The sequence below is a fragment of the Astatotilapia calliptera genome, unplaced genomic scaffold, assembly GCF_900246225.1.
Source record: "Astatotilapia calliptera unplaced genomic scaffold, fAstCal1.2 U_scaffold_14, whole genome shotgun sequence".
Lineage (NCBI taxonomy): Eukaryota > Metazoa > Chordata > Actinopteri > Cichliformes > Cichlidae > Astatotilapia > Astatotilapia calliptera.
In genome coordinates, this window is record NW_020535663.1 from 313,061 (window position 1) to 334,112 (window position 21,052).

Below are 21,052 nucleotides of genomic sequence, written 5' to 3' on the forward strand. Positions count from 1 at the left end.
CCTTCACTACTGGAACTTCAACATTATGCACTACATACTGTACAGTAATGCCACTGTTTTGCACATGTCTCAACTCTGTATATTTTTATATATTTTATTTTATTGTTTACTCTATTTAATTCGTAAAAAATGTGTATACACACACACACACACACGTAGAAAAACATTTAGTATACACATCCAGAAATGCATATACTATTATATATTGTAGAATAGAATAGAATAGAATAGAATAGAATAGAATAGAATTCAACTTTATTGTCATTGCACATGCACAGGTACAGGGCAACGAAATGCAGTTTGCATCCGTCCAGAAGTGCTTTAGTGATATAGATATATTACAATATATATTAGCAATAGTATAGATATGTAAGTATATTACAGAAATGGGTCTATTATGGTATGTTATAATGTACACGGTATGAAGTATGTGTGAATATTCTTTAACTAAGTATGTACAGGTTGTAGTGAGTACAAGCTATGTACAGGCTATGAACAGGATATAAATATGAAAAACTATACAGAATATGAAATAAATAACTTTACAGAAATCTGAGATATACAGCTATACAGAAATGGGAACTATGCAAGTTGTAAACAGTTGTAGGATTAAAGATTATTGAATGTACAGAATGATTATTTACACAGAGCTATACAGTAGTGCAGTTAAGATAAGTGAGGGTGTAGATAGTTTCTACAGAGGCTATATAAAGTGCTAGTGGTTGTGAGTGGTGGTTCAGTCCATGTTATTATTGTGTGTTTGAGGGTACAGTTGTCCATTGTGGGTGTGTGTATGTTCAGTCCATGAGTTTAACGTGGGTCAGATGTCAGGAGGCAGAGTTCAGGAGTCTGACAGCTGTGGGGAAGAAGCTGTTCCGGTACCTGGTGGTCTTAGTCCGGAGGCTCCTGTAGCGCCTCCCAGAGGGCAGGAGGGTGAAGAGTCCATGTGATGGGTGACTGGGGTCTTTGATGATTTTCCCAGCCCTTTTCAGACACCGCTTCCTGTAGATGTCTTTTATGGCAGGAAGTGGTGCTCCGGCGATGCGCTGGGCAGTTTTTACGACCCTCTGCAACGCCTTCCGGTCCGAGGCAGAGCAGTTCCCGTACCAGACTGTTATACAGTTGGTCAGGATGCTCTTGATGGTGCAGCGATAGAAGTTCACCAGGATGTCTGAGGACAGGTGGTTCTTCCTCAGAGTCCTCAAGAAGAAGAGGCGCTGGTGAGCTTGAAGCTGCTCACACGCTCCACAGCCGTCCCCTTAATGTGGATGGGTGGATGTGGGTCAGCATTCCTCCTGTAGTCCACGATGAGCTCCTTGGTCTTCTCGGTGTTAAGCAGCAGGTTGTTTGTGTCGCACCACTCAGCCAGACGATCCACCTCCTCCCTGTAGGCGGCCTCATCGTTGTCACTGATGAGGCCAATCACCGTGGTGTCATCTGCAAACTTAATGATGGTGTTGGAACCATCAGCAGGTCTGCAGTCGTGGGTGAAGAGGGAGTAGAGGAAAGGGCTCATCACACAGCCTTGTGGTACACCGGTGTTCATTGTGATGGTAGATGAGCAGCGGTTATCCAGCCGGACATGTTGGGGGCGGTTGGTCAGGAAGTCCAGTAACCATTTGCAGATGAGGGAACTGATGCCCAGGTCTGTCAGTTTCCTGATGAGTTGTGAGGGGTGGATTGTATTGAATGCTGAACTGAAGTCTATAAACAGCATTCTGGCGTAGGTGTTGTTGTTGTCCAGGTGTGAGAGGACAGAGTGCAGTGCGATGGAGACTGCATCCTCTGTGCTCCTGTTCTGGCGGTATGCGAATTGGTGGGGGTCCAGAGTGGGGGGGAGACAGGATTTGAAGTGTGCTAGGACCAGCTGCTCTAAGCACTTAGTGATGATGGGGGTGAGTGCTACTGGGCGGTAGTCATTGAGGCAAGATGGGTTGGAGTTTTTGGGTATCGGGACGATGGAGGTGGATTTGAAGCAGGCCGGTACCACAGCGTGGGCCAAGGACAGATTGAATATGTCTGTGAGCACTCCTGCAAGCTCCCCAGAACATGCTCTGAGAACACGCCTGGGGATGCCATCAGGACCTGCAGCCTTGTGGACATTGATCCTGCTCAGCACCGCTCCTACATCGGTGGGGGAGAGAGTCAGAGGTTGGTGGTCTGGCGTCATGTCTGCTTTGGTTGTGGTTGTGGGGTTCCCTCGCTCAAAACGAGCATAAAAGTTGTTGAGCTCGTTGAGGAAGGAGACATCCGAGGATGCGGGGGAGGGTTTGGTGGTCCTGTAGTCTGTAATGGTCTGGAGTCCTTGCCACATGCGTCGGGGGTTGGAGTTGGAGAAGTGTTCTTCTACCTTCTTTTTGTAATGGTGTTTGGCTTTTTTGATGCCCTTCTTTAGATTAGCCCTGGCTGTGCTGTAGGCGTGTGCATCTCCTGACCTAAAGGCGGTGTTGCGGGCCTTCAGGAGGAGACGAACATCCCGGTTCATCCAAGGCTTCTGGTTGGGGTACATGGTGATCCGTTTCTGGGTGGTGACACTGTCTGTGGTTTCGGAGATGTAATCCAGTACAGATGAGGCGTACTGGTCCAGGTCTGTGTGGGTGAACATATTCCAGTCTGTGTTTTTAAATCTGTCCTGGAGCACTGCCTCTGTCCCCTCTGGCCACACTTTAATTGTCCTCACAGCAGGTTTCACACGTTGGATGAGTGGTGAATACCTAGGTTTGAGGAACAGGGAGAGATGGTCCGATTGTCCAATGTGGGGGAGGGGTGTGGCTGTGTAGGCTCCAGCCAGGTTGGAATACACATGGTCTAAAGTCTTGTCTCCTCTGGTGTGGCAGGAGACATGTTGGTGGAATCTGGGGAGGACTGTCTTTAAGTTGGTGTGGTTGAAGTCGCCAGCAACAATAAAAGCAGCCTCGGGGTGTTTATTCTGGTGTTTGTTAATGGCTGCAGAAAGTTCTTTCATGGCCAACCTAGCATTAGCGTCGGGGGGGGGGGGGGGGATATACACGGCAGTGAGTATGATTGAAGTGAGTTCTCTGGGGAGATAATAAGGTCTGCATTTGACCATTAAAAACTCCGCATTAGGTGAGCAGTGACTCTCAGTAGTAGTGGAGTTCATGCACCAAGCATTGTTAATATAAATGCACAAACCTCCACCTCTGGTCTTGCCGGAGTCATCTGCTAGCCTGTCGGCTCGGTGTGTGTGGCGTCCTGCTAACTCGATAGCATTGTCCGGGCAGCTGTTGTTCAACCATGTTTCGGTGAAAAACATGACATTTGAGTCCATAATCCGTCTGTTGTTAGTGATGGAGAGCCGTATCTCATCCATTTTGTTTGCCAGAGAACGGACATATATTGTACATATATTTATTAGTTTCAGATGTAGCCATTCTTGTATTCTGCTTGTTTACATTATTGTATTTGCACAACTCTGTTGCTTGTGAAGCTCGCACACAAGAATTTCACTCACATGTGCTGTACCAATGTACCTGCACATGTGATGTGACAATAAAAGTGATTTGATTTGATTTGAAAACTGTCTAAAGTCTTTCATCTTTAATAAAATGATCAGCGTTCTGCTCTACCAGGTGTAACAATTGAGTTTAACATCCAGGCATCCATGAAAACGGAATTTATGACATTTAACGGAAGTTAGCAGGGAGTTAGCTCGCTAGCTTCTATCTAAATACGAGATAGCATGTCCTGACTGTGGGGTTGTGGAAACAAATTAAAACGTACAGCTCTGTTATCACTTCCAGCATACATGAAGACAGAAAACTAAACAGCAGTGACGTTTGTAGGGTTACTGAAGTTGGGCTAGCTGGTATATAATGATGTGCTACGTGACCGCTAGCGACACAGCTATGTTAGCATAATATAAACAAGCTTACTTTTTTTCCACTCGATAAAAGTTAACGTGAGTGTTCTCGGTGGTCAGGAACAAATGTAATCGCATGGCAGGATGCTGTAAAAGGACCAAACTTCAGCCAAGAGAACAACTGAGATAATCCATCCACAATACGAGGTTAGTAATTGTGATATTATTCTGTTATTATATGTTACCTTATATATGTAATCAAAATAGTTGAATTATGTTAACTGCTGTAGATCATATTATACCCTTTAATATAGAGTGTGTGATTAGTATGTAGTTTTAGTTTGCATTAGACTTCTGACTTAAAAGAGTGTGAAAATCATTAGATCTATTGGATTGACCTGTATTACTCAACACTGTTGAATGTATTACATTGTTTCTTGACATGTTTTACTGCTGAATCATGAGGAGAAGGTTGTGTGCAGAGGACCTTGTCCAGATAATAGAAGAAACAGACCACATTCCTTTTGTGAAGAGCAGAAAGACAGGGAGCCGAGGTCATAACTTAGGCGCCGTAAGAGAGAAAGAATGTAATGTTTAGGCTTTTACGACTAGGTGGGGGCCACTAGAGACTATAAGAAGCTGAGTAACCCGTCACCATTTTGAGACTCGCTGTGACCCTCTGCAGGCAGCTCTCCCCATCATGATGGTTCTAATGCTCATAAGTGTTGAATTGTATGGAAATAAATGATTGTTGATTGAGCATTTATACACCGAGTATTGTCCTTCCTTCAGCCCAAAGATTCAAAGAATTGGGAGATTTCAACATCATTCATATACTGCTGCATGGGCTGGGCTGTAGTTACATCCTAAGGTTTTAAAAACTGAGCTTAAATAAATGATTAGCGGTAATAAAAGCCGAGGGAGGTCAACAGTGATCACTGACTGTTTTAGGAGCTTTTTGAGATTAAATAGAAGAAAATACACAACGTTAAACATGTTAACAACACAAAAGCCATATTAAACGCAGACTACTTTAGGCCCGGAAGTAGGATTTAATGACAGCAAAGGCTTCATTCATTAGTCCATAATTCAGCTACACCACTGGTTGATTCCCATAAATATCCACATGGAGTCGATAAAGTTAGACGAGAAAAAAAAAAAGACTCTAAAGTAGCTGGAAGCACCTGGAGCTGCTTAAATTTCCACTTTAAATGGAATTTAGCTGAAAAGAAAGGACAAAGAAGCGACACCTGGTGGCTGCACGACTTAATACACAGGAAACCAAACCAAATAAAAAATGGCTTGTTCAAGTTTGAGAAAAAGCATTGAAGGTGAGGATTCCCAAATGCAGATGAAAATCTGATATTTCATATATTGTAATTTCACAATCATAAAAATAAACTCTTAATAATGTCAGATTATTACATTATCTTATGCCAAGTTAAACCCCTGATTAAAGATTGTGAAATTATTATGTAGTTTTAGTTTGCATTATTCTCCTGAATTAGAAGAATGGGATAACTATTACATTTATTAAACTGATTTGTATTACATTAGACTGCTGATTTATTGTGAATGGATGATATTGTTTTATGATGCATTATACTGCTGATTTATAAGAAATATTGTTTTCTGAGAATCACGGGCTTGGTGTATTACAATAGCATAAACCGTTCACAAGCTTCTTCTGTCTGAAAAAAGTCAACTTGCCTTAGTTATATCCAGTGTTGGGAAGGTTACTTTTAAAATGTATTCCATTACAGAATACAGAATACATGCCCCAAAATGTATTCTGTAACGTATTCTGTTACGTTACTCAATGACAGTAACGTATTCTGAATACTTTGGATTACTTAATATATTGTGGCGAGTTCAGACAAGGAGGAGACGGGGGTATCGTTTGGTCTTGCTTCCCGTGAGCTAGCCAGGGAGCACAGCCGTTTATTACATTTGCAGAAGAATACACTGCCGCTAGCTAACTGCTCAGCGCGGAAACCACAACACACATAGGGCGCCCTCTGACCCCGGAAGGACACACCGTCGCAGAGGGCGTCACCCGTCACCATGGTAACATACACAAAACATAACTGTACAAACAGAACCCCGAACAGCCCTGACCCGCTACAATATTATCATGCTTTTTACAACAACGTGAATGTACTATTGCTGTGTGATTTATTACTATTACTGAAGGTCCGCGGCTCCGAACTGTAGTAAAGGGACCTCTGACTAATACGGCGGGGTCCCTGTCGGCTGGGTCCCTGTAGGCGTTGAAAGGCTGCTCCAACGGAACTTAATGTTTTCGGAGGAAAACACGAACACAGCGTACAGTCGAGTCTTAATAGCGTACTTACAACTGGGCTCATCAGGCTCTCTTCTTGGCTGCAGTGGTTATTATTATATTTACATGCTTCCAGCTCCCGTTTTTGCTCGATGACTGCTCGTACCTTTCCACTCCCCTTTTTCTCCCTCCTCGCGCTCACAGACACATAACGTGTATGGCAGTCCATTCTCCCTGCAACACGGACTACACTTGACAATCAACAATACAAAACCTATCATTTATGCTTAGAAACATTTAACCATGTATGCTTAGAGGTGTATAATTAATTGTGTAGTGATAAGTTGTGTGATCTTTAACAGGCTACAGAGGCTTGGTGTGTATTCCACACTAGAATGCACACCTACATCCTGGGAGCATGGGAAGAGGTCGCATCTTGTCTTAATTGTTTTATGGTAGGATTAACGTAGCTACGTCTGTTCTAGTCTAAGTGCTTTTCTGTTTAGATGAACTGCTGGACTTCCTTACCGGGGGGGTCTAGTCTACCCTCTTCCTGACCAAGGATGTTATATGACCCTTTGACCAGCAGTAACACACACACACACACACACACACACACACACACACACACACACACACACACACACACACACACACAGTATTCTTTGTTCACATGTGTACCTATGTAAGATGTTATATGTCAATGAACCTATGCATATTCATGTAACCTCAATAAAAGGAGTGCTATGGGGAGCCTGGCTGAGAGTCTCTGACGGAGGTCAAGTGGTGGGACGACACTTGGCTTCAGTCAGGCCTCCCTCATGCATGAGTAAATCAGAACCTTGTGTCTTGCTTTGCGGTGTAATTATATTTCCTTCAACGTTCCAGCGGATAGGTACAAGCTACAAACCTATCAACACTGCCCATGAGGCTACATTCTTTAGAGCTATGCTTGTAGCATTCTGCCTGTTAGCTTAGCACAACAACAACAACAACAACAACGAAAAGGCGCTCTCTCACCCAGGAAACACACAGTCGCAGAGAGAGAGAGAGAGCGTCGCCCTGTAACCATGGCAACCGTAACGCTGCCGCCTGGAACAACAGAACGTAGCTGTCAAACAAAGCCCAAACAGTTCTGACCCGCGACAATATGAAACAGGAAAGTACCGCAGTGTAATCCATTTATTTCAACAAAGTAACTGTATTCTGAATACCACCTTTTTAAACGGTAACTGTAACGGAATACAGTTACTCATATTTTGTATTTTAAATACGTAACGGCGGTACATGTATTCCGTTACTCCCCAACACTGGTTATATCATGGGATGAGCAGAGAAGCAGGTGTGGGGAAATGGCAATGCCCTAAAAAAGGCCTGGAGATTTAAAAACCTGAGTGGCCTAGGCTCAAAAACTTTTTTGTATATATTTATTTTAGTTCATATTTGAAGTTGATGTCGTGTTACGTTTTGTTCCTGCTGAATATCAGTTTCCACTTAACTTTAAAATCTGAAAAAATAGTCCATTTTTTTCCACTTTAAACTGTTGTTCCATTGTCATAACAGTACAATAATGTAAAATGACTGCCAGAAAAAGCTGAGGTTATTCTGAAGAAAGGGGCAAAAACATTCACTTATAGTATGATTTCTGGCCATTTTACAGCCAAAAATACCAAATAAGTCCAGGCAGCCTGATACTTGGTCAATAAAGGGCTAATATTGACTGGTTCTCACATGCCTGTATTTAGCCACGTCCTTGCTCAAGATGATTGTAGAAGTTGTGATCAGCTCAACCATGATAACAGAAAAATACTTTTAAAGAAGGATCAGAGTTTCTTTTTATTATTCCTGCAAAACACTTATCACATTTTTATGGAGATGAATGTGTTTGAAAACCATTTAATTTGTTTACTGCCTCATATATCAACTACTACACCTGCTGCACCCTCTCACCTTTGATGGTGTTTGAGGGACAGAAACAATTGGAAATGAACATAAACTTAAATGCAACATAAGCATCATGTCAGTCGCTGCCTTATCTGTATGTTTAGGATCATTATCCTCCTGCATTGACTGAAACTGAAGGACTGTTTGTTAACTTCAGTGAGAACTCTGACATTTCTAAAGTGAAGTTTATTTCTATAGAAGAAAGTGTTAACAAGCTTAAAAGTTGATGTGAGCAGTAAATAAAAAGGGTTAAACACACAGTATCGCTCTCTAACTGCTCCTCTTCCTGGAGTGAAGCACAGCCTGATAACCCTCCCTCTTCTTCCTGCTCTTAAACACAGCACCTCCTCTCTGTCCACGTGTTTCCTCGTTCCCTCCCCTTCAGATCTTCACTTTGAAGATGGGTGTAACCAACATGTGGTGACGTGTAAGAGCTGACAGGCTCCATTCACTGCAGAAACATGTTGAGATCAGAGCTCAGACTAGTTTCAGTTATAAGGAAGTGAAACTCACACAGTCACTGACACTGAGAGGAGAAATGGCGCAGAAAGGAGTTCAGCTGGACCGAGAAACCTTCTCTTGTTCCATCTGTTTGGATCTACTGAAGGATCCGGTGACTACAACCTGTGGACACAGCTACTGCAGGAACTGTATTAAAGGTTTCTGGGATGAAGAGGACAGGAAGGGAATCCACAGCTGCCCTCAGTGCAGAAAGACTTTCATACCGAGGCCTGTCCTGGAGAAAAATGCCATGTTAGCAGCTTTAGTGGAGCAGCTGAAGAAGACTGGACTCCAAGCTGCTCCAGCTGATCACTGCTATGCTGGACCTGAAGATGTGGCCTGTGATGTCTGCACTGGGAGGAAGCTGAAAGCCATCAAGTCCTGTTTATCTTGTCCAGGCCTCTTACTGTGAGAAACACCTCCAACATCACTATGATGTAGCGCCATTAAAGAAACACAAGCTGGTGGCCCCCTCCAAGAAGCTCCAGGACAACATCTGCTCTCGTCATGATGAGGTGATGAAGATTTTCTGTCGTACTGATCAGCAGAATATCTGTTATCTCTGCACGATGGATGAACATAAAGGCCATGAAACAGTCCCAGCTGCAGCAGAAAGGACTGAGAAGCAGAAGGAGCTCGAGGTGAGACGACTAAACATCCAGCAGAGAATCCAGGAGCGAGAGAAAGATGTGAAGCTGCTTCAACAGGAGGTGGAGGCCATCAATGGCTCTGCTGATAAAGCAGTGGAGGACAGTGAGAAGATGTTCACTGAGCTGATCCGTCTCCTCCAGAAAAGAAGCTCTGATGTGAAGCAGCAGGTCAGATCCCAGCAGGAAACTGAAGTGAGTCGAGTCAAAGAGCTTCAGGAGAAGCTGGAGCAGGAGATCGCTGAGCTGAAGAGGAAAGACGGCGAGCTGGAGCAGCTCTCACACACAGAGGATCACATCCAGTTTCTACACAACTACCCCTCACTGTCAGCACTCAGTGAGTCTACACACTCATCCAGCATCAATATTCGTCCTCTGAGCTACTTTGAGGATGTGACAGCAGCTGTGTCAGAGACCAGAGATAAACTACAGGACATTCTGAGAGAGGAATGGACAAACATCTCACTGACAGTCACTGAAGTGGATGTTTTACTGTCACCACCAGAGCCAAAGACCAGAGCTGGATTCTTAAAATATTCACATGAAATCACACTGGATCCAAACACAGCAAACACACATCTGTTATTATCTGAGGGGAACAGAAAAGTAACATTTATGAAACAACAACAATTTTATTCTGATCATCCAGACAGATTCACTGGATGGTTTCAGGTCCTGAGTAGAGAGAGTCTGACTGGACGTTGTTACTGGGAGGTGGAGTGGAGAGGGGGAGGGAGAGTTCGTGTAGCAGTCACATACAAGAATATCAGCAGAGCAGGGTGGGGCTATGAATGTTTATTTGGATACAATAACAAATCTTGGGCATTATATTGTGACACAGACAGTTATATATTTCTGCACAACAATGTCCACACTGTCCTCTCAGGTCCTCGGTCCTCCAGAGTAGGAGTGTACCTGGATCACAGAGCAGGTATTCTGTCTTTCTACAGCGTCTCTGAAACCATGACTCTCCTCCACAGAGTCCAGACCACATTCACTCAGCCGCTCTATGCTGGACTTTATCTTTATGAACTTGGAGTCACTGCAAAGTTGATTAAAGTCAAACAGAGAAGACAGGTTCATGTTGATCCCTGACCATTATATGTACTTGTGTAGTTTCTAAATGAGGCTTTACATTTTAGAAGCTGAGAAGTTCAGTGGTCCATTGATGAGTGAAAATAATATTGCACTGATTCAAACTGTACTTACATTTATATACCTTACATCAATATAAATCTGAATTTGTTCTTATGGCTGATAATCATGTGAGTTTAAATGATACTACTGTTCATATTCAGCATGTTTGAAATCTGTCATCAGTCTGGTTAGTGGTTTTATTCTGTAGTTGCTGTAGTGGGTTGTCAAATGCAACAATATATTGGAGCTGCAGTGATTCATCAGTTAGTCAATGATTAGAGAATTGATTGTTTTATCATTATTTTAGTCACATTTAAAGCTGGTTCCAGTTTCTGAAATGTGAAGATTGTTGGTTTTCTTGATCATATATGACTGTAAACTTAATGTCTTTGAGGTTTGAACTTTTAAAATGTAACAAAAATGGAATCTTTGAAGTTTTTTTAGTTGTTCTTATTGTATCTAGAGTAATTACATTTAATGTCATTTTTTTTAGATGTTTGATCACACTCGATCATTTATACATTTAAATACAGACAATAAACAACACATGCCTGCATATTGCGGAGGATAGACATGTGTCTTTGCCCTGAGCTGTGTCTGGCAGGCAGAGCGTCTCCACAAATCTGATGCTTCTGATTTGGAGAAAATGAGCTGAGGGAGACACCTGGTGGACAAACACAGACATGACAGGAAGAAAGACTAAAGTGCAGAGTGGAGACAAACAGCTGGAAATACTTGTTGGAAAAGATTGTCATGCTTCAGAAAAACACACAGCACACACTCTAACAGTCCTTTATTTGCACTGAAGGAGACACGTGAAGAAACCAAATCACACAATAATGAAGTGAACACATTTATAGTCAGTGTTCAAGATGATGGATAGAAATGAGAATCATGGAGCATTTGTTCACTTTTAGGTCTGTTTCTTACAGCAGAAGCAGCATTTACATAAACTCACTGGCCTTTTTCCACTGAACGCTCTCTTCTTCATCAACTCATCTTCCTAAAAAGTGGATCTACCAACAGTTTATTTCTTTGTTATTGTGATTAAAATGTCAAACAAATATATTTTCCACTTTTGGTGGAAGGCAGGAATTTCTCTGCCCTGCATGTGGAGAAATCTGCTGTTAAATCAGAACATTAACAGGTTTCAGGTTGTAATCAAACACATATTACTGTGTATCATGTGTCAGCAGGCATGTGTTAACAGGGATTATAACACACTTTAGTGGCTTTAATGTATATTTATATGTTTAACATATTTCTGTTTGTTCACATATAAAAACATGTGTTTTGTGTCTGTTTATCTTTGACCTTGTAATTAGTTCCTACAGTGAATTCATCATGTAAATCTCTAACAAAGTGGGAACAGTGGGACCCAGAGCCTCCACAGATTAAAGAGGAACATGAGGAACTCTGCAGCAGTCAGGAGGGAGAGCAGCTTGGACTGAAGGAGACCATCTGGAAACCTGAGATAAAGTTATACAGAATAGGTATGTAAAACTGTGATGTTTTACTAACAGTAAATGTTACTCATGGGTGTCACAGAGGAACAGTGGTTAGCACTTCATGGCATTTCAAGCACAGCCAAAACGGTTACTACTGTGTAAGAGAGCTCTTCCCCAGCATGCCATCTTGTAACTGCGGCCAATTCAGACATCCACATTCATTTAACAAAAAACAACAACATCTATTTATTTTATATATCACAGATATTCACATAAGAAGCTGAACTTTGAAATTTGCTAATAAGAGTGTCAGAACTAAACATTTGCATCAGTGCCCAAATAATTTGTCACGTTTGTAGACTTTAATTTTAGTGATATATGTGAGCAACAGGCTCGCTATGTAGAGACCTGCTAATAGTTCAGGCCACTAAATATTTTCTCAAATGTTTGTTTTGCCATAATTTTTTTCCCTTTGTGCCTTCAGATGTCCAACATCAGCATGCTTTTGAGAAAGAAGAGGTTTTAACTGACCAGCAGGTCTGTAACCAGGAGAGGAACTCTAGTCTGGACCAGGAGGACCCAGAGCCTCCACAGATTAAAGAGGAACAGGAGGAACTGTGCAGCAGTCAGGAGGGAAGCAGGAGACTGATACTTTCATGGAGACTCCTGCTTATGGGGAAAGTGCCCACAGTGAACCAGAACCAAACAGCGAGCAGCTCCTTTCTCCCAGCTCTCCTGAAGCAGAGAGCCGAGATCATGAAGAAAATCAGCATGTGGACTCAAGATCAACTAGAAATGCAGAGCTGAAGAAGAGACGTCACAGAAAGAGAAGTCACAGTCAGAGAGTAGACAACACTCCTGTGTCAGTCAGTCAAAGTAGAACGGACGCAAAGAATAAGTCTGTACAATGTGACATGTGTGGAAAAACTTTGCAGAATAAATACAAAATGACTAGACATCTAAGAATTCACACAGGAGAGAAACTGTATTCCTGTAGCACCTGTGGAAAAAAATTTGCTCACCCATCAACGTTGAAAACACACACGAGAATTCACACAGGTGAGAAGCCGTATTCCTGTGGTACCTGTGGGAAAAGATATGTCCAGAGGATGCACTTAAAGAATCACATGAGAATTCATATTGGTTAAATGTTCATACTTGTAAAATGTGGGAAAACTGTGAGTCATTGCTGGACACCTGAGTGAAAAGATGATCCATATTTAAGTCAATATTTTAGACCCAGAACAGTAAAGAAATGTCAGCATTGTTTGTTCAGTTTATTACCTTATTATGTTAATTGTAACAGGGAAAGTTTGATCTGACATTTCACCAAGGTTAAAGTTCAGTGTGCTCCTGTTCTGCTGGTTCATTGTTTAATTTTATTGATTTAAGTGTGGTTCATGTGTTTTTTAAGATTTATTATGATTATGATTTTTTTCTTACAAAGATGATAATCTCAAATGTGTGAAAGCAGCATAACAGAGTGTTCTGCCTTATTTAACACAGGTTTTTCTTTGTGTTTCTGACAGCGGCATTCCATCAGGACAAGCTTGCCCTGTCAAATTTAAACAATACTGATAAATTTAAATGTACCAAAGTAAAGCGATGTCTCTCCTTTCATTTCAGACAGCACAGTCATAAAGCTCCTCACTTTCATTTAATGTTTAATATATTTATGTTACTGCCGTCTTGTGGCTGCAGTTGGTTATTGTCACTGAAAGCTGTTCTTCTTTCATACAGGGAGTGCAGAATTATTAGGCAAGTTGTATTTTTGAGGAATAATTTTATTATTGAACAACAATCATGTTCTCAATGAACCCAAAAAACTCATTAATATCAAAGCTGAATGTTTTTGGAAGTAGTTTTTAGTTTGTTTTTAGTTTTAGCTATTTTAGGGGGATATCTGTGTGTCCAGGTGACTATTACTGTGCATAATTATTAGGCAACTTAACAAAAAACAAATATATACCCATTTCAATTATATATTTTTACCAGTGAAACCAATATAACATCTCCACATTCACAAATATACATTTCTGACATTCAGAAACAAAACAAAAACAAATCAGCGACCAATATAGCCACCTTTCTTTGCAAGGACACTCAAAAGCCTGCCATCCATGGATTCTGTCAGTGTTTTGATCTGTTCACCATCAACATTGCGTGCAGCAGCAACCACAGCCTCCCAGACACTGTTCAGAGAGGTGTACTGTTTTCCCTCCTTGTAAATCTCACATTTGATGATGGACCACAGGTTCTCAATGGGGTTCAGATCAGGTGAACAAGGAGGCCATGTCATTAGTTTTTCTTCTGTTATACCCTTTCTTGCCAGCCACGCTGTGGAGTACTTGGACGCGTGTGATGGAGCATTGTCCTGCATGAAAATCATGTTTTTCTTGAAGGATGCAGACTTCTTCCTGTACCACTGCTTGAAGAAGGTGTCTTCCAGAAACTGGCAGTAGGACTGGGAGTTGAGCTTGACTCCATCCTCAACCCGAAAAGGCCCCACAAGCTCATCTTTGATGATACCAGCCCAAACCAGTACTCCACCTCCACCTTGCTGGCGTCTGAGTCGGACTGGAGCTCTCTGCCCTTTACCAATCCAGCCACGGGCCCATCCATCTGGCCCATCAAGACTCACTCTCATTTCATCAGTCCATAAAACCTTAGAAAAACCAGTCTTGAGATATTTCTTGGCCCAGTCTTGACGTTTCAGCTTGTGTGTCTTGTTCAGTGGTGGTCGTCTTTCAGCCTTTCTTACCTTGGCCATGTCTCTGAGTATTGCACACCTTGTGCTTTTGGGCACTCCAGTGATGTTGCAGCTCTGAAATATGGCCAAACTGGTGGCAAGTGGCATCTTGGCAGCTGCACGCTTGACTTTTCTCAGTTCATGGGCAGTTATTTTGCGCCTTGGTTTTTCCACACGCTTCTTGCGACCCTGTTGACTATTTTGAATGAAACGCTTGATTGTTCGATGATCACGCTTCAGAAGCTTTGCAATTTTGAGACTGCTGCATCCCTCTGCAAGATATCTCACTATTTTTGACTTTTCTGAGCCTGTCAAGTCCTTCTTTTGACCCATTTTGCCAAAGGAAAGGAAGTTGCCTAATAATTATGCACACCAGATATAGAGTGTTGATGTCATTAGACCACACCCCTTCTCATTACAGAGATGCACATCACCTAATATGCTTAATTGGTAGTAGGCTTTCGAGCCTATACAGCTTGGAGTAAGACAACATGCATGAAGAGGATGATGTGGACAAAATACTCATTTGCCTAATAATTCTGCACTCCCTGTATGTAGTTATCTTGGTCCATGTGTACGTCTCCCATTAACAATGACTGGAGCTTGTCAAGCTGTGAGGCCAACAGCTTGTTTCTGGTGGTTTGTGCGAGTTAATTGCCCCTGTGAAATGAATTTATTGGCTCAAATTATGTTTTGTTCTTTTTGTTCTTTTGTCGTGTGCAATTTATGACATAAAAGTAATTTCATAGTTTAGACCAGGGGTAGGCAACCTTTCTGATGAGGAAGAAGAAAGTGTGTACATTATTGTACTTTATTGAGCCCCGTGGGGAAATTGCTCTCTGCATTTAACCCATTCACTCAGTGAAGCAGTGGGCAGCCATTGGGCGCCCGGGGAGCAGTGTGTAGGGACGGTACCTTGCTCAGGGGTACCTCAGGGTAGCTGTTAAGGGGAATCGAACCCCCGACCTTCCGATCATGGGGCAACCACTCTACCTACTGAGCTATCCCTGCCCAGATGAGGAGTGCCATCTAAAATTTCCACAGAAGTCAATATGCCGTATGATTGCATTAGCAATAAATTTAATAACGCTCTATATTAACAGTTGCACACTATATAGAACAACATTATACAATTATATTTGTTCGCAGATGTTTGATATGCTGCAAATAAACTCAGCCGATATGGCATGTTTGTTGATACAGGGATACAAATGTTAATGTGATCTTATGAACTTTGAAACTTGAAACTTTGCTAGACCCGCCCCTGCACATTTACCAGCTGTCAGCGACTTAGAAAAGGATCCTGGTGTTATTTGTCTCTCAGAAACAGCTTATAACTTCCCTTCAACTCATTCATGTCGCCTAAAAGGTAAACAAGCAAGAGAGATGGGACTTGTGTTAGAAATGCTGATCAGCTGATCATTGAGCGATCGTTGCTCAAGAGTTGGGAGTTCGCCTTGTAATCGGAAGGTTGCCGGTTCGAGCCCCGGCTTGGACAGTCTCGGTCGTTGTGTCCTTGGGCAAGACACTTCACCCGTTGCCTACTGGTGGTGGTCAGAGGGCCCGGTGGCGCCAGTGTCCGGCAGCCTCGCCTCTGTCAGTGCGCCCCAGGGCAGCTGTGGCTACAATGTAGCTTGCCATTACCAGTGTGTGAATGTGTGTGTGAATGGGTGGATGACTGGATATGTAAAGTGCTTTGGGGTCCTTAGGGACTAGTAAAGCGCTATATAAATACAGGCCATTTACCATTTACCATTGATCAGTTTTGTGATTGAAGTAGCAACAGGAAAGGGAGGGGGAGAGAATGAGAGAAGAAGAAACAGCTGTGCAGCATAAAAACGCAGAATAACTCCAGCGTTGTGTCTTTTTCCATTCTAGCTGAAGTCCAGGATAAACTGTTCCTTTTCAGCTCAATACAAAATGCATAATATTTGTGTTCCTTCTCCACTGGTGCAGGCAAGCTACAGTTGTAGCCACAGCTGCCCTGGGGCAGACTGTCAGAAACAAGGCTGCCATATCGCGCCATCGGCCCCTCTGGCCAACACCAGTAGGCAATAGGTGAAGTGTCTTTCCCAAGGACACAATGACCGAGACTGTCCAAGGCGGGGCTTGAACCAACAACCTTCCGATTACAATCAATCAATCAATCTTTATTTATAAAGCACTTTTCATACAAAAAAAAATGTAGTACAAAGTGCTTTACATGGTTAAAAGCAGCCCACCCCACCTCCAACTCACTCCCCACACTCTCATTAACATAAACAATGTGAATACACACATATCTCCCCCCCCACACACACACACACACACACACACTTAAAGAGTAAAATTGGGCTGGGTACGCATGTGCCAAGTGAGGAAACACTATCACAGGGAGCCGTCTGCACCGGGAGCCGGCCACAGACCGCAGCCTCCGGGCTGGGCACACAGCAGGAGGGAGGCAAAAAAGCCCCCCAACCAGGCTGAGAGGACCCCCAGAGACCCAGCAGCCACGGTCGATCACAGCCCCGGTGCAGAGAGCCCCCTCTGAGGAAACACTGGAGATATGACGCAATACGATGTATACAGGGTAAAATGATAAAATAAATAAGAACAGGATACAATATAAATATAAATATAAATAGAGTAAGAAGATTAAAAAATGAATAAGAACAAAATCAATAAATATTAGGTAAAACCTAAATTAATAAATAGAATAACAGGATAGAATAAATAAGCATAAAATAAATAAACGCTAAGTAAAAGCTAAATTAAAAAGGTGGGTCTTGAGCCTGTTCTTAAAAACATGTACGTTCTCTGCGGCCCTGAGCTCCTCCAGCAGGCTGTTCCACAGACGAGGACCATACCACTGAAAAGCTGCCTCTCCGTGAGTATGTGTCCTGACTTTAGGGACAATCAAAAGGCCAGCACCAGAGGACCTCAGGGTCCGCGAGGGTTCATATGGTAAAAGCAGAGTTGGCAGTTCGTCTACAAGACGAACTGCCAACTCTTGAGCCACGATCGCCCCCATGATGGATGTTTTACTGTCACCACCAGAGCCAAAGACCAGAGCTGGATTCTTAAAATATTCACATTAAATCCCTACAGCTTCCTCCCACAGTCCAAATAAATGCACTCAGTGGGGATAGGTTAATTGGAAACACTAAATTACCCATAGGTCTGAATGGGGTAAATGTGAGTGTGACTGGTTTCCTCTGTCTATGTGTTAGCCCTGCGACAGACTGGCAACCAGTCCAGGGTGTAACCTGCCTCTTGCTCAGCTGGGATAGGCTCCAACACCCCCAGGGGACCCTAAAAGGGTAAGCAGAAGTGAATGGATGGAACTACAGTCTTATTCTGATCATCCAGACAGATTAACTGAATATTATCAGGTCCTGAGTAGAGAGAGTCTGACTGGATGTTGCTACTGGGAGGAGGAGTCTAAAGAGGTTAAAGGAAAAAGACATGGAAAATCTTTCTTCCTGAATTGATTACTACAAAGGTAATCATGGAACTTGCAGATAAGAAACAGATTTATAAATCCAAATGTGATCAAATAAAGTGCAACAACATAGAAAAAAAGCAACTTTTGTCAAACACTCATCTCTGAACTTGAGTACACATGCTTTATTGCACTCTAGGTTTGTGTATTTCAAATAAACATTTTCTGTCTTACAGTTGTTTATTGTACAAAAATATAAAGCCAACATTCGTCTATTCTCCTACTCCTAATTTTGTTTTATGTATGTAGCTAGAGACTGACCACATATGCAGTAACAAATAAAAACATAAATAAGCAAGCTTTTTTTTTTTCCATATATTGTCACAGTTACACATGCGACTCTCCCCTCTTTTAACAGCTGACAATAAACAGTTTTAATAACAAGAGCTGCTTATAAGCTAACATGATGCCAGCTAATGCTAGGTTCCAGTGTCTGAAAAAAATCACACTTTCCCTCTGATAAATTGTTTGAATACATTCTCTCATAGGACGAAGGTTTCTTTGCTAAGTTTCCAAGTGCAGTTATGTTGGATCCACGTCATAGAAGGTTTCTCTAATGCTGCCTAAAACAAGAGGCTAACAGCACTCTACTGCCAGTGCTGAGATTTTACACACCGTACCTCTAAGCTCATTTTTGGTGATACCAGAATGATTTGGTGTAAGGGAGATAAACAGAATTCCCACGAATCCAGGACCCAATACTGCTGCTCCCTGGTTAGTGCAACATAGGCAAAACTGCTGGAGTTATAAAAGTTCAATCCCTATAGAGAACTGAGGGAGTTCATGACTTCACAAAAGACCGAAAATACAAATCAGGAGTCACAACTGTAAAAAATAAATAAATAAATAAATAAAATTAATAAATTAATTAATTAATAATAATAATAATAATAATAATAATAATAATAATAATAATAATAATAATAATAATAATAATAATAATAATTGTACTACTCCCACAGATGAACAACTTGAAACTTGAAATTCTGGATTTATTTATTTACTTATTTGTTTTTTGTTTTTTTAATCTGAAAAATCACGACTTAACTTTTCACAGAAACAGTGAATACTTAATAGTATTTCCTTGGAACCTGCTTTTGTCTGATCATGTTTTGTCAGTGTCCCGGCACACTGCTGCAACAAACAAGTCAGTTTATTCTGAACTGGGTGATGACTCCTTTAAATGAAAATTAGCTTGTAGCTTGTTATCTGTCTAATGATGTGACTGGATATGTGAGCTCAAATATTATTTGTTGAATTTAGCCTGTTGCATCAGTTGCTCACTTTCTCTTATCTCGGGGTTAACAAACTCAGTTGTTGCTTACTCTGCAGTCTGGAAGAGGACCCTGTACTCTGCACAGACTTGGATGAGCTTTGTTAAACGAGGTTCATGTTAACAGTTTAAATTACGCATTTTTTGGAGGCAGTGACAACCAAAGACAACGGTGTTTGTTACAATCTGAGAAAGGAAGAAGCAACAAATGTATGTTTTTATAATGTTTTTCTGCTTCTATTACTACTGTTAGTGATGAAAAAACAAGAATGTGCATAGACTATTATTAGTACAAGTAGTAGTAGGATTAAGTAGTCGTAAATTATTAGATATATGAGAATTTGTAAGTTTTTGAGATTTCTATATCATCAATGTGATTTTTGTTTTTCCCACCAAAACACTTGTGATGCAAATTCATATTTATTTTTTTTATCTGTCAGGTTCAATAAACACTACATTTTTCACTCTAATTTTCTGCCAATTATTTTATGATTAATGCTTTAAAGAGTTAAAGAGGTTGTGTCATTAACATCATGCTTTTAGAGGACTGTAGCTCATTCTGTGTGTCTGTAGCAAAGTATTTAAACAGTTAAAAAAAATTCTCAGTTTAAGTAACAGGTACAAAAAAAAATCCTTGAAATGAAGCTCAAAAAATCTAGAGAGAACTATGGTGCAAGTTGATTTCGAACTTATTTTCATAAAAAGGGCGATCGTGGCAGTTTGTCTTTTAACCAGAAGGTTGCTGGTTCTAGTCCCGGCTCGGACAGTCTAGGTTGTTGTGTCCTTGGGCAAGACACTTCACCTACTGCCTACTGGTGGTGGTCAGAGGGCCTGGTGGCGCCAGTGTCCGGCAGCCTCGCCTCTGTCAGGGTAGCTGTGGCTACAATGTAGCTTGCCATCACCAGTGTGTGAATGAGTGGAAGGCTGAATGTGTAAAGCGCTTTGGGGTCCTTAGGGACTAGTAAAGGGCTATATAAATACAGGCCAAAAATAGCATTTTGATGGTAAACACTCCTTTAAACACCATCACAGAAAACAGATTTCACAGTGTTGCTGTTTTCTGTATGTTGAAACATATAGAAAACCTTGTGTCAGATATATATTTTTGCAACTCTGAATATAAAAAAAAATATGTCAAATATTTTGAGAGCAAATTTTTCTTCTGGTTGCTTCCAATGCTGTGTTTGTAGTTCATGTAGTTTTGGTCAGTCAGTGTAATAATCAGCATCATGAACAGGATCACATGTTGTGACGAGTGAATGAAGTCAGACTGTAGATTTTCATTCTTCTAGCTGTACTGACTGACCTTTGACCTCATGTGTTGATGACTCTTCACCTCCGTCTCCTCTCACAGGGAGAAGATGATCTGCAGGATCCTGCTGCTCATCATCATCACCTCATGTGTCTCTGGTTAGTTTACAGCTTCACTTTATGAACTCCAAATAAAGCTCAACAACAGATTTGTTCCAGTTCTCAGTGTGTCTGCTCCTCTCTTTCCCTCTCTGTCTCCTCAACAGGATCATTTGTAGTCAATGTGACACAGACCTCCTATCAGGCAGAGGAGAACCACAACATCACACTGGAGTGGACGTTCACCATCATAGATGACATGTCTTTGATTAGTGTCCTCTGTTATCAGAAAATTGAAGAAAAAATAGTAGTCTTGTACAGTTTTGTTCATTATTTTGAGGTGTCAGAGTCTCAGGATGAAAAGTTTTCAGGACGAGTCCAGAGTGACAAAGACGCCCTCAGAGAAGGACGAATCAGACTG

At 41.7% G+C, this 21,052-nt stretch overlaps 1 pseudogene; it reads left to right on the forward strand.

Moving 5' to 3' along the window:
* The first annotated feature begins 8,514 nt into the window (after window positions 1-8,514).
* LOC113017513 (tripartite motif-containing protein 16-like) lies at window positions 8,515-10,768 on the forward strand (annotated as a pseudogene).
* Window positions 10,769-21,052: the final 10,284 nt, after the last annotated feature.